The sequence below is a fragment of the Sapajus apella genome, unplaced genomic scaffold (genome assembly GCF_009761245.1).
Source record: "Sapajus apella isolate SASKATOON/1434 unplaced genomic scaffold, GSC_monkey_1.0 scaffold3, whole genome shotgun sequence".
Lineage (NCBI taxonomy): Eukaryota > Metazoa > Chordata > Mammalia > Primates > Cebidae > Sapajus > Sapajus apella.
Genome location: NW_022436943.1, coordinates 11082125 through 11097102, shown reverse-complemented (window position 1 = coordinate 11097102; position 14978 = coordinate 11082125). Strand labels below are relative to the sequence as shown.

The 14978-nt window shown below is 38.9% G+C and overlaps 1 pseudogene across 1 annotated transcript; it reads left to right on the top strand.

The window, feature by feature from the left end:
* The first annotated feature begins 6779 nt into the window (after positions 1–6779).
* On the top strand, positions 6780–14641 carry LOC116529848 (annotated as a pseudogene). The gene is made up of 2 exons (XR_004259702.1): positions 6780–6799; positions 12649–14641. The product of XR_004259702.1 is annotated as a ran GTPase-activating protein 1 pseudogene (transcript).
* Positions 14642–14978: the final 337 nt, after the last annotated feature.

Below are 14978 nucleotides of genomic sequence, written 5' to 3'. Positions count from 1 at the left end.
GGTCCAGTCAAGCTGGCCTTGGAATTTGCTATTTTCTCTGCCCAGGTTGCTCCTCCTCAGCTTTTTGCATGACTGCTTGCTTTTCATCAATTAGGTCTCAGTTTAAAAGTCCCTTCTTTAGAGAAGAGAGATTGCTTGATTGTGTTATCCACCATTCCCCACCCAAATAGGCAAGTCCTGTTATGTCTCCTTATTACTTTCTTCACCAGCTATTCGAAATTACATTTCCATTTTTTTTCACCTATTTATTATCTTACTCTCTTCACTAACAGCAAAGACTCAAAGAGGGCAGAATATTGGTCTATATCTATATTGTTCACCATCATTTTGTCAGTGTATAAAATGATGCCTGGCAAACAGTACATGTTTAATAAGTATTTGTTGGACAAAATGATTCAGTTGAGGCAATTAGAATTTTACTATGCATTTCATTTTATTGCCTCTATATATGTTTAATATTTATTATTACAATTCCATATATATCACTTAAGAATAAAAATGACCTTAGGAAATTTGTCAGGAAAAACAAAATTTATTAACACAATTCAGACTGCAATCTATCAGTTATTACTACAAGTTGACTACAAGCTGAAATAATTATGATCTACATTTCAAACAAATGTTATGAGAAACTTTAAGGTCTTTTTTAAGACCCAGAGGGAAAAGCAGTTAGAAATAGAGCCAAATAGCTAATGTGCCCTTTGTACCTAACAAGGTAGTGCCATCTCTCAAACCCGGTCTTCAAAAAATTGCAGAGGAAAACAATTTTAAATGGTCAACAAAAGAAAAAAGCACATTTCTTATTTGAATATCGTACTCACAAGGTACAAAAAAATCAATATAGGTGGAAATTTTTTAAAGAAAAGCATTTTTAAGCTGTTTGACTATTTTGTAATACTCATAAATTCTGCAGGTTGAAATTGTAGTACTTGGAATAATTCAATAAAACTAACTTTAATTTCCTAAAGTCGAGATGTAAGAAATTACCTGAGTAGTGAAGAGTTCATTTGCAAGAATTGGAAAGGTTTTAGGAAGGGAGGAAATATCGATTCACACCTATTTAAGTAACAAAGACTATATTTCATTCTTAAGATACCACAGTAATGATTGTTTTAAATATGGAAGATGCCCAGCATGTTACAGTACTGTATTGAATAATAGTGATAAAAATTTTTAAGTTAATTGCATGTTAATAAGTTAAATTTAAAATGGCAATTAGCAAAAACTAGGAAACATTTGTCTTGTTTAAATCACATAATAACCTTTAAATATCGTGAAGCAGTCACTACATAAAAAGGCAATCAAAATATAAAAGAGGCATATAATATTTTAAAATATTTACATGTAATACAAAAAAATGGTTAAAGGGAGAGAACATAACAAGGAAGATGTATAACTAAGATAATAAATCACAAAGATAATTTGAAAGAAATAACATTTTATAAAATGACTATGAAGAATAATTATCTTTTAAATATTGCTGATGGCTATTTTTAAAAAACAGATACCTTTTTCTCTGGAAAGAGATCTTTTTTTTCTTACTCTTTATGTTCAGGTTTTTAAATTATTTCTCTCTTCCCCACCCATACCAGCCTACAGTTCCCATTGTTCGATCTTTTTAGGTTACTTATTTTCACAAATAAAAGGAGGAACTCTACTGGTGTAATATAACAGTTCTCTCACATGCAGAAGAAACTCAATACCTTAGGAAAAGTCTGCTTTATTTTAAACTAACTGTGATATCAGTTAATTTAATGTAATAATTACCAATGTGTCCCACCTGTTTTCATTCACATTAGAAGTTTGCTGGAAAAGTGATGAGCTGATCACTAGTTGGATCTGGTTAGACTCAGGGATATTTTATTTTATATTTTATTTTATTATATTTTATCATTATATTTTATTTTATTTGAGATGTTTTTATTTTATTTTATTTGACAGAGCCTCGCTCTGTCACCCAGGCTAGAGTGCAGTGGCGTGATCTCGGCTCACTGAAACCTCCACCTCCCAGGTTCAAACAATTCTCTTGCCTCAGCCTCCTGAGTACTGGGACTACAGGCACGTGCCACCACGCCCTGTTAACTTTTGGTTTTTTTGTTTTTTGTTTTTTTCCAATAAAGACGGGGTTTCACTGTGTTAGCCAGGATGGTCTTGATCTCCAGACCTCATGATCCGCCTGCCTCAGCCTCCCAAAGTGCTGGGATTACAGGCGTGAGGATTATTTCTTAATAATATTTATTGACTGTATATAATGGTTCTGGTTTAGCGCTGAGCAATGAGAATAACAAAAAGCAAACAACACATCATGCCTCCTTTTAAGGGAATAAACATCTACTGGCAGAGTTTTACTTGTAAGAAGATTATTATCATGCCATGTGGAAACATGTAAGTAGCAATCAAATTCTTAGGTTTTAAAATAAAATCCCTAGGATATTTTACCCATAAGCATTTAAACAACTTGCTTCACATCTTTAAAACAAAACAAAATGAAACAAAAACACTCCTTGGATCCTACATAATATTCCAACTACCTTTTATATACTTTCCTTCCTTTCTTTATCCAAACTTCCTAATGTTGTCTAGACTTGCTGTCACCATTATCTCACCTCCCGCTTAGTCCTAAACCTAAATTCTATTCATCCAACATTACTCAAGTGATCCATATGTGGTGAATCCCATGTACCTAATTTCAGCACTCATCCTGCTACCCTTCAGCAACATTTGACACTCCTGGACAGACTTACAGACTTGAAGCAGAGAAGACTGTTTCCTCGGGCTTCGCTCTGTAGTGTATTTCATTCACTGTCTCTTTTGCGAATGCCTTCTACCGACTGTTAAATGTGAGTGTTTCCTACACTCCACTTTCTTCCTGGGTGTGCCATCCCCCATTGCATCAACTGCATTAATATTCTAACCACTTTCAAATTTGTATCAATAGCCTGGGCCTCGGTTCTTCAAATTGGATCTATTTATAGTATTTATAAACACTTCAACTTTTATACCAAAATTCCTTCAGTATAACATATCCGTAACTGCAGTCATACAATCTTTCCCCCAAGACAACCATTACTCCTTCCCAATTCTCTTTAGAAAATTGGACAATAATCACCCAGTAGCTATGACAGAAACTTGAGACTAACCCTTCACAGCTCTTTGTAGCTTCAGTACCACTCATATCAAGTCCATTACCAAATTATCTATGAAAGGAATTAATTTCCCTGTGTCTCCACTGCCATCACCTTAGTTCAATCATCCACAGTCTCTTTCCTGGATTTCATTAATAAATCTCAGCCTGTCTCCATACTTCTCAATAGATTCCTCTTGCTAAATGCATAGCAATCATTCTTGAAGCAGTTACCTATACCACTTTTGTGCTTAAAGCCTTTTGGTGACTTTCTGTGACTGTAAAGATATCAAGAGAAGCTGGCTTTAGTGGTATTTCTGAAGTATAATAAATAGGATTTGATATATGGAGTGCAAAAAAGAGAGAACTCTAAGATGTTCCCAAATTTGCTTGAGATATTGAGATAATATCACTTTAAAAGACCACATTTGCAGGACAAAGAAGAGAATATGGGTTCAATATCATACCTGCTGAGTAGAACACATAAGAAATATTGCAGATCAGTAATCGTGGGGAAGGTGGAAGCTAGATGTAGACAGATGTCATAGACATGACTCAAATTCCCAGGAAATAATTGTAGAACAAAAAAATAAGGACCAAGAATGGACCCTGAGGAATATTAACACTGAAGAAGTAGGGGTGCCAGAAGATGGAAAGTAAAGGAGACAGAACAACAGAGAAAAGGGAAAACCAAAAAATATACTTGAACCCTAGAATGAGGTAAAAATGTGCATTGATTATACACTGAGCTCACTTCTAAATGTCTTTTTCAAAAAAATGAATTGCAAAAAAATAAAAATAAAAATGCCTAGTAGAGTTGATCTTTGAATACTACAGGTTTGAACTCTGTGGGTCTACTTATATGCATATTTTCTTCTGCCTCTGCTACCCCCGAGACAGCCAGACCAACCCCTCCTCTACCTCCTCAGCCTACTCGACATGAACACAATGACAGTGAAGACCTTTATGATGATCCACTTCCCCTTAATGAATAGTAAAATATGTTCTCTTCCTTATAGTTTTCTTAATAACATTTTCCTTTTTCTACCTTGCTTTATTGTATGAATACAGTATATAATACATATATAAAATGTGTGCTAATGATTTATGCTATTGATAAGGCTTCCAGTCAACAGCAAGCAATTGGTAGTTAAGTTTTGGTGGTGTCAAAAGCTAAAGATGTATTTGCAAGTGCTCAAGGTGTCAGTGCCTCTATTCTCCACAGTATTCAAAATTCAACTATAATATTGATCCATGTGAGGCCTTTTCTTATTTCCTTCTTACTCACATCCACGATTTTGACAGGTGACAATTCTATTGTGTTTATTGAATCATTTGCTATGTGTTCTTGTAAAATGTGCTCTGATTAGTGGACAGATGTTATTAAATAAGTAGTACTGTATGATATATTTCCTTGTGTTTGTTTCTTTTTTACAGACATCTTTTCAATATCCATTCATTGTTGTGTCTGATTCATCGTTTCTAATTGCCACATGGCAAGCTACCATGATATATAATCATCACACTTGATCCATTGTTTTAGTTAGTCCAAGTCACCATAACAAAGTACCATAGACTGGATGACTTTAGCAAAAAAAACACTGGTTTCTCACAGGTCTGGGAGCTGTAAGTCAGATTAGGGTGGTGGCATGGATGGGTTAAGGTGAATCCCTCGTTCATGTTGCAGACCTCCAACTTCTTGTGTTTTTATATGGTAGAAGGTGAGCAAGAAAGCTCTCCAAAGTCCCTTTTATAAAGTCACTAGTACCCTGCTGACCTAATGATCTCACAAAAGCTCTACCTCCTAAAACCATTATATTGGTGGTTAACATTTTAAGATATAAATTTTGAAGGGACACAAACATTCAGTCCATAGCCCCTCTCTACTCTCAATGATAGACACCAGGTTGCCTCCAACTCTGACCAACAACATTATTTCAATGACATTTCCATTCATAGATGTTACCTTATGATCTTATGTAAGAATTTCTTTGGCTCATACATTCAGTGGCAGAACTGATAGGTCAAAGTGTATGCATATACTTAATTTCAGTAAAGATTGCCACATTGCTCTCTGAATGGCTGGCTCAGTCTACACTCCCTCCACAGAACACATGGGTTCTTATATCCTCAAATATCAGTCAAGAGTTGACACATCTATCTTTTAAAATTATGGCTAGGCTAATCATTGAAAAGCGATATTTTAACTTGCATTTCTGATTGTTAATTATTTTGAGCATCTCCAATATTTGATTTTGTTTCATTTTATGCAAATTGTCTATTCTAAATATTTTATTTATTTGTTGCTTAGTTTTTTCTTATTGATTTGTTGGGTTTGTCAGTTTTTAAATTTCAGATATATTCTCCCATTGCATAACTGTTGGAGAGATCTGTCATGGTATCTGTATTAGGTTTCCAGAGCTATTATAACAAAATACCACAAACTGGGTGGACTATACAAAACAGAAATGTATTCTTTGTAGTTTTGAAGGTTGCAAATCTGAAATCAAGTTCTGGCGGGCTCACGCTTTCACCTAATTCTTCAGGGGAAGATTCTTCCTTGCTTCTTCAAGATTCTGGTGGCTTCTGATGTTCCTTGGCTTGAGGCAGTGTAAGTCCAATCTCTGCCACCACTTTCACAAGCCTTCTTCTGTGTTTCTCTGTGTATCTGTGTGTTCACATGGCCTGTGTAAAAGGGCACCACTCACTGGATTTAGACCCATCCTAACCCAGTATGGCCTCATCTTAACTAATTATATCTGCCAAGACTCTATTTCCAAATAATGTCATTCTCAGGTTCTGGGTGGACATAAATTTGGGGAGAAAAGGGAGGATGCTATTCAACCTCATAAAATGTCCTTTAAATAACTGAATTTTTTCATAAATTACATTGTTCTATTGAGGGGAGGACTCCAGCATAACTATTCATTAAATCACACTTTGAGAACAAGATTTTACACCTATAAGTGTGTGGTATATAACTATTGGTTGCCTGGATGTAGCAGGAATTCTTGTGGCTTACGAGATGCTAACTGTACCTCTGGCTTAACCTTGATTGAGTTAATCCCCACGGTTATAGAAATGTATTCAGGCCTTGACACATCACTCAGCTGGGGGCAATAAGACATTTCCTGAGGATATCTGGAAAAGAAACTTCTTCACTGTTCTAAAAGAACTCCTGGAACAGGGTCTCCTTTCTCATTGGAGGTGACCCAGGAGACTTGTAGCCCCTGGAAGCTCCTGACAATCATTTTACTGTTGTGATAGAAGCCAGCTTGAGGACTAAACTAACACAAAGTTAGGAAAATCCATGAGCATTACAGATAAACTGATGCTAAGTCCTAAGTTTTAGATTTTTAGTTAAGTTTATAAAACTTTCTCTAGGTAAAAGAAGCAAGTCAGAGTTCCATCACTCTCTAGTTATATGGCATTAGGCAAGTTACTTAACCTCGCTAAGCTTCCCTTTCCTCATCTGAAAATTGGATTTCTACAGTGTCTAGTTCATAGTGTCTTATGAGGAGTAAAGGAAGAAAATTTGTGCAAGGCATTTAATCCAGGATGGATCAATTTTAAGTGTGAAGTAGTTGTAAGATAATATTTATTGCTATTAGTATTATTTGCATCAGTGACATTATGAGATTATAGCAAACCCAGGATGCACTCTCAAATCAAAAGGTGAGGCTTCTGAACTGTTCAGAATGAAAACTGTAGGCAGCGTACCTTAAGAGGTTCACCACAGGTCAAGGTTCTGGTTCAGCAACATTTTGGTTTTCTTTGTTGTTTTTCAGTGCAACTGATGACTAATTCACAATAACCAAAAGTCATAAAAGACTGATAAAACTAGAGTAGAAAGCTATTTATCAATACTTGTGATAACAGCCAAATGATCCTTTCATCTGATCAGAATCTTTTATCTCCTATCAGAAAATGTATGTGGAATGACAATTACTTTAAGCGGGTTATTTGGTGAACGCTGAATCAGATAAAATAGAGTTATCTGGGAATTTTTTATTGTATGGAGCTATTAAGCTCTGATAGCCTAATGTACCCATCTCCATCATGGGGTAAAATCGACAAGGAAGCCACTAGGCTCACCATACTGTCTGTTTAGGACCCATACCCTTGCATGTGACAGGGACAAGTAGAAATATTTGTATACTCCAAGATTCAAATTTTCTTACACTCCATGTAAGAACAATGCTCTATTTAACACAGCCTTATATAATCATATAGCACAAGCAATTTTGGTACTGCCCTCTTCATTGTGTCCCGGTCCCAAGAATGAATCCTAGGTAGTATCAGATTGTTCTAGTCTCCTAAGCAATATACTTAAAAATTATTCTCTTGTACAGAGATCATATATTTACCATTTTTCTGTCTTTATTATCAGACACTGATTTTTATCTCCAAATTTAGAGGTGAACTCCATGATGGCCCTACATGCTATCTGCAATGTTCTTTACTGCAGGTCACTTTTTCTGTTTTAGTATCCATCATCTTTGTAGATACTAAGAAAAACACCAGCTTTCAAAAATCACACACCCACACAATGTCATTGACTACGTGAAGTCAGCATGCCTTGGGAGTTAGCCAATGGCCCAGTCAGAGCTGAACTCAAAGAGGAAAACTTCCACAGTTCTGTAAGACTCTAACTTCTTCTATATCCCCTTCAAACTTTGCTCACTCCCACCACCGTAGCATTCTCATGAGAAAAGAGCACAAGAAAAAGGTTTCTGATAGCATCTTATTCTGGAACATTTTTCCTTTATTTTCTAAGTTAAAAGCTCTAATGCATTCAGCACTGGCTTATGAAGGCTCTGCTAGCTCAACCCTATGTATCAGTGAGGAAAAGTCTCTGAGAAAAGTCTTTAAAAATTTGTCTAAAGCACTGGTTCTCAAACTCCAGTTCATAGATCATTGCATAAGAGTTTACAGCATACTTGTTAACATCACAGTTATTTCCTTATTTGGCAAACAGACAATTCCTATTTTGTGCAATCAGCCAGGCTAAACAGTTAAAGACACAGCTGTGAAGATGGGAGGTTGAAGGGGCTGACCTAGGACACTCTTCATTGTTAATGAATCAGTTATTCAAGAACTAGACTTTTTTTTGTCTAGAAGATCAAGTAAATCCAGATTTCTACATTTGGAAACAATTGTTACAAAGCAATTAGTTTAGAAAATATAAGAACGAAAGAAATCAGAGAAGAACTATTACAGAAATTCTAGTCATCCATAGCTACTGTGCCTTGAGAAATAATGAAAGACACCTACCAGAGAAGTGATTATTGGACAGGGACAAAAAGTACCCTGCTCTTTCTCTCTGAATTAGCTCTAATTTTGTTTAAATAATAGTTCTCTTTATTCTTATTATTAAGCCTCTGTTGCATGAGGCCTCTGAAACTTTAACTTACTAATATTTCTCAACATAAAGTGTTACATCCAAAATTGGAAACTCCGCAAAATAAGCAAACATTTGTTTCTTACCAACTTTTGTAAATGAGGTATATTCCACTAGAATTCTAAAATAAGTTGATTATTTTCATGACCTAAAAATAAAGACAACTGTTTATTTTGCAAGTAGGAATTTCCCCATGCAGGCAGTGTATTTTATCACAGAGGATAAACATACAAGAGGTAAAATATTGGAAAAAGAAAAAAGCTGCTCCAAAATGTTTGGGGGAAGAAAGTAAGCTAGCAACAGAGAAAACATTTATTTTTCCTTATGAGGAATATCAAGAAGTGAAACAAGCAAGCAAACAAAAGAAAAAGGGAAAATAAAACACAACCCGCACACCCAGAGGAGCAAGAGACAGAAAATCTATGTACCCGTAAATAAACACCTTGTCAGAGAATCCATACCCATCCAAAAAGACCAATTTGGGAAGTGGCAGCAAAATAGGGAAGGCTCAATCAAACCAGTTACTGAAAAGAAGAAAACAACCTGTAAAGAAATAGGAGGCATCTTCTTCGAAAATGATTACACATCGAATCTACTGGCTTTCATGTTTCCAGGGAGTTTTGATTTTTAGAGCTTGAGATAAACTGAAAGAAGGAAGTGCCTTTCTCTGTCCTCTTAGAGCTCTAATTCCCCTTCAGAGCAACCAGAAATCATCTCAGACTATCTCTTCCAGCTCACCTGGCTGTCTTCATTTTCAGTCTAATCCTGTATTTTTTCCTTTCCTGGCCATTCTCTCCTATTGAGAGCTGGTCAGACTGAAAAGACAAGACAGAAGGAAAGACGCACTGGTATGAAAAGCAGAGAGGACTCTATTGTTCTCCAGGGAGGCCCTCTAAATCCCTGTCACAACAGTGGTCACCCTTTGTTCACTTGTCTCTGTGATGGTTAATTTTATGTGTCAACTTCACTGGGCTAAGGGATGCTCAGAAAACTGGGAAAACATTATTTCTGGATGTGTCTGTGAGGATGTTTCCAGAAGAGATTTCATTTAAATCAGTAGACTGAGTAAAGAAGACCCATCCCCACCCATGCAAGTGAGCATCTTCCAATCCATTGAGGGCCAGCAGAGAGCGAGAAGTCCAAGTAAGGGCTTGAGCTGGGACAGTCATCTACTCCTGCCCATAGGCATTCGGTTTTTGACTGAGAGTTACACTTGGCTCCTTTAGTTCTCAGGCTTACAGACTTGAAATGAATCATACCACTGGCTTTCCTGGTTCTCTAGCTTGCAAACAGCATATCAAGGGATTTATCAGCCTTCATATTCACATGAGCCAACTCTTCTTTTTTTCCTGGAGATGGAGTCTTGCTCTGTCACCAAGACTGGAGGGAGTGGCTTGATCTTGGATCACTGCAGCCTCCGCCTCCCAGGTCTCAGTGATTCTACTGCCTCAGCCTCCTGAGTAGCTAGGATTACAGGCATGCCACAATGATGCCTGGACAATTTTTATATTTTTAATAGAGACAGGGTTTCACCATGTTGTCCAGGCTGATCTCAAACTCCTGACCTCAGGTGTTCCACTCGTCTCAGTCTCAAAGTGCCAGGATTACAAACCTGAGCCACCACGCCTGGCCGAGCCAACTCATAATAAATCTTTTATATAGCTATGTACTGTCTATTCGTTCTGTGTCTCTGGAGAAACTTGACTAATACAGTCCATAACCCTTCTAAAAGCAGAGATCATTCTTTGTAGTTGTCCACTTTACCCTAAGTCTTGAATAGGGAAATTTCAAGCATTTTCACATTAAGAATTGTAAGAAAAGGTACTTTTAAAATCCTACCCAGTAGCCAAGCACCCCAAAGGATTTGTGCTATTTGACACTGTGCTCCCAGTGTCAAATCAGAGCTCCCAGATCCAGTGGGAAGAATACCAAGTAAAGGAAAATCTTTTCCTGCAATCTAACTATCTAGTACTTCAGAGTCTAAGAGCGGGGTAAGCACTACATCAACAAGTGCTTGTCCAGACCCTACCATGATATATTAAAACCCTGGGTGGCATAAAACACCTGTCACATAGGATCCAGATCCTGAAAACTTTACGACAAAGTAGAAGAACAAGATGTAAACATTAAACTAATGAACCAGGCAGGATAATATATTCAATAATAATAGTGCAATTTAAGGGAATAATGTGGAATAAATAATTAGCGAATATATATGCATATGACAAATTAACTGCAATATAAATAGAAAATAAACAAAAGCTAAGTTAAAAAGAAGGGTACAAGTTATTAGATATTAAATTCAGAAGATAATTATGGTGTTAAGGTTTAAGATAAAAGTTTTGAGTGTTGTTATTAATACCAGAAGGTTAAAGAGCTAAAACAGTTTCTAATGAGGTAAACTTCATTTATATTTCTTACAGAATATTAACCTTCATAAGGGACTTTTATAAATTATAAATCTAAATATATATAAATATTTTAAATTAATAAGAGATAAGGTGTTAAGCACAGTTTAGTCTTCTCTATAAAATCTAACAAATTTTCCTGTTTTTAAAATGCTCTAAATTTGCCAAAATGATTACCTAAACTATTCCATCCTGAATAAAAATGCAATTCAAATTAAAATATATCTTTCTTTTTGTTATCAGAAGAGAAGGCAGATATTATGGAAAAATTTGTAATTAACCACAATACTCAGACACAGCCATTATTAATTATTTGGAATATATTCTCTAGTCTAGTTTCCATACGATACTCATTTTATTTAAAAGGAATCATATGAGGAAAGGATTCCCTGCTTTATAAATGGTGTTGGGAAAACTGGCAAGCCGTGTGCAGAAAGCAGAAACTGGACCCCTTCCTGACTCCTTATACTAAAACTAACTCCAGATGGATTAAAGATTTAAACATAAGACCTAACACCATAAAAATGCTAGAAGAAAACCTAGGCAAAACCATTCAGGATAGGCATAGGCAAGGACTTCATGACCAAAACACCAAAAGCATTGGCAACAAAAGCCAAAATAGACAAATGGGATCTAATTAAACTCCAGAGCTTCTGTACAGCAAAAGAAACAATCAGTAGAGTGAACCAGCAACCAACACATTGGGAAAAAATTTTCGCAATCTACCCATCTGACAAAGGGCTAATATCCAGAATCTACAGAGAACTAAAATACATTTACAAGAGAAAAACAAGCCCATTCAAAAGTGGGTGAAGGACATGAACAGACACTTTTCCAAAGAAGACATATATGAGGCAAAAAAAAAAAAACAGGAAAAAATGCATATCATGACTGGTCATGAGAGAAATGCAAATCAAAACCACATTGAGATACCATCTCACGCCAGTTAGAATGATGATCATTAAAAAATCTGGAGACAACAGATTCTGGGAAGGATGTGGAGAAATAGGAACACTTTTTTACACTGTTGGTGGGAGTGTAAATCAGTTCAACCACTGTGGAAGACAAACCATCATTCTCAGCAAACTGACGCAAGAACAGAAAATCAAACACCACATGTTCTCACTCATAGATGGGTGTTGAACAATAAGAACACAGGGACATAGGGAAGGGAGATCACACACTGGGGTCTGTTGAGGGGGCAATGGAGAGGGATAGCAGTGGGTAGGGAGGTTGGGGAGGAATAACATGGGGAGAAATGCCAGATATAGGTGATGGGGGGATGGAGGCAGCAAACCACATTGCCATGTATGTACCTATGCAACAATCCTGCATGTTCTGCACATGTACCCCAGAACCTAAAGTGCATTTTATATATATATATATATTTATGTTGCTTTTCTGTTTTTTAAATCAATTTATCATAAATATTCAAAAATATATACTTAAGACACATAAAATTTTAAGATTTTATGTTAAAACTTATTCACATAAAATTTTCCTTCAAATATAATGCATTACTATGGGATTTTTTAAGATGTTCTACTTTTCCTCTTCATTTTCACTCCATAGTGCATAAAATATATGGAGCTAGATTAGATTTTTTAACAGTTATAAAATCAAAATCAGAATTCTCTACCTCTAACAAATTGCTTAATATGAAAAAAAAAAAAAAGACGGATTTCACAATCCTTTTCCTCCATCATCCACCGCAGTGCAGAGAGCAGGTGGTGTTGGAAGAACGTGAAGCCAGGAGCCCAAGAGACTGGAGAGACAAGCAGTCTGGACATCGGGACCCCTGGACCCCAAGTCTGCAGATCTCCAGGGGAGCCCACCAGCCTGACCAACATGGCCTCAGCTGCAAGAGAAATTGGCCAAGACTCAGGTGGCTAGGGGACAGCTGAATTTCAAGGGTAAGAGCCTCAAACTCAACTCCACGGAAGATGCTAAAGATGTGATTAAAGAGACTGAAGACTTTGACAAGTTGGAGACTCTGTGTCTGGAAGGCAACACGGTGGGCATGGAAGCAGCCCGAGTCATCGCCAAGGCCTTAGAGAAGAAGTCAGAGTTGAAGTGCTGCCACTGGAGCGACATGTTCACAGGGAGGCTGCAGTCTGAGATCCGCAGCCCTGATCTCACTAGGGGAAGGACTCATCACAGCTGGGGCCCAGCTGGTGGAACTGGACTTAAGTAACAATGCATTCGGGCCTAACGGTGTGCAAGGCTTTGATGCCCTACTCAAGAGCTCAGCCTGTTTCACCCTGCATGAACTCCAGCTCAACAACTGTGGCATAGGCTTTGGGGGCAGCAAGATCTTGGCTGCAGCTCTGACTGAGTGTCACTGGAAATCCAGTGCCCAAAGCAAGCCTCTGGCCCTGAAGGTCTTTGTGGCTGGCAGAAACCGTCTGAGGAACGATGGCACCACTGCATTGGCAGAAGCTTTTAGGGTCACTAGGACCGTGGAGGAGGTCCACGTGCCACAGAATGGGATCAAACACCCTGGTGTCACTGCCCTGGCCCAGGCTTTTGCCGTCAACCCCTGCTGCAGGTCATCAACCTGAACACCACCACCTTCAGTGAGAAGGGCACTGTGGCCATGGCCGAGACCTTGAAGACCTTGCAGCAGGTAGAGGTGATCAATTCTGGGGACTGCCTGGTGCGCTCCAAGGGTGCTGTTACCATTGCAGATGCCATCCATGGTGGCCTGCCCAAGCTGAAGGAACTGAACTTGTCATTCTGTGAAATCAAGAGAGATGCTGCCCTGGCTGTTACTGAGGCCATGGCAGACAAAGCTGAGCTGGAGAAGCTGGACCTGAATGGCAACACCCTGGGAGAAGGCTGTGAGCAGCTGCAGGAGGTGCTGGACGGCTTCAACATGGCCAAGGTGCTGGCATCCCTCAGTGATGGGGACAAGGAAGAAGGAGAAGAGGAAGAAGAGGAAGCAGAAGAGGAAGAGGAGGAAGAAGATAAGGAAGAAGAAGAAGAAGAGGAAGAAGGGGAAAAGGAAAAGCCTTAGCATCAAGTATAGGGAAAGAAGTCAGCCACACCCTCACAGAAGAGTCTGGACCCTAACCCTGGGGAGCCAGCTCCCGTGCTCCCCACCTCCTGTAGGTCTCCACCTTCCTGGCCTTTCCATCTCCAGAGAAGTTGCTACACCTGGGGCCAAGAGCTCTGTGCTGATAGCCCAGCAGACTGACACATCTGACCCCGAGAAGGTGGTCTCTGCCTTCCTAAAGGTGTCATATGTGTTCAAGGACGAAGCCACTGTGAGACAGCAGTGCAGGATGCAATAGATGCCCTGATGAAGAAGGCCTTTAGTTCCTCGTCCTTCAACTCCAACACCTTCCTCACCAGGCTCCTCATACACATGGGTCTGCTCAAGAGTGAAGACAAGGTCAAGGCCATTGCCAACCTCTACGGCCCCCTGATGGTGCTGACCACATGGTGCAGCAGGGCTATTTCCCCAAGGCCCTTGCACCCCTGCTGCTGGCGTTCATGACCAAGCCCAACAACACCCTGGAATACTGCTGCTTTGCCCACAACAATCTGCTGTAGATGCTGTACAAGGTCTAGACTCAAAGCCTCTCCCATCCTTTGGCCTGGACCAATGACCTGGGGAGGGAGTTAGATGAACTGAGGTGCAGCCTACACCATCCCCTTGGACAGTACTCTGGCCAGAGGCAGGGCGGGTCTGTGTCCCATGTGTCCTGTCAGTCCCCTAAGTATGTATGTGGGTGTGGTGTGTGCAGGTCTGTGCCTTCTGTTGGGATTTGGGTTTTAACCTCTGCCTGCTGGCCCAGCCCTCCTCTGCTGCGGGCAGTTGGCCCCCAGGGGAAAGGGCTGTGAGCTGTTCTGCCATTAAACTCACCACCACCTCAAAAAAAAAAAAAAAAAAAAAAAAAAAAGGGCAGAGAGAGGGGAGCTTTCAAAATCCTCCTCCTCCTCCATTATCCACCGCTGTGCAGAGAGCAGGTGGTATTAGAAACGCCATGAGGCCAGGAGCCTGAGAGACTGTAGGGTGCAGAGAAGCAATACCAACCTCAAG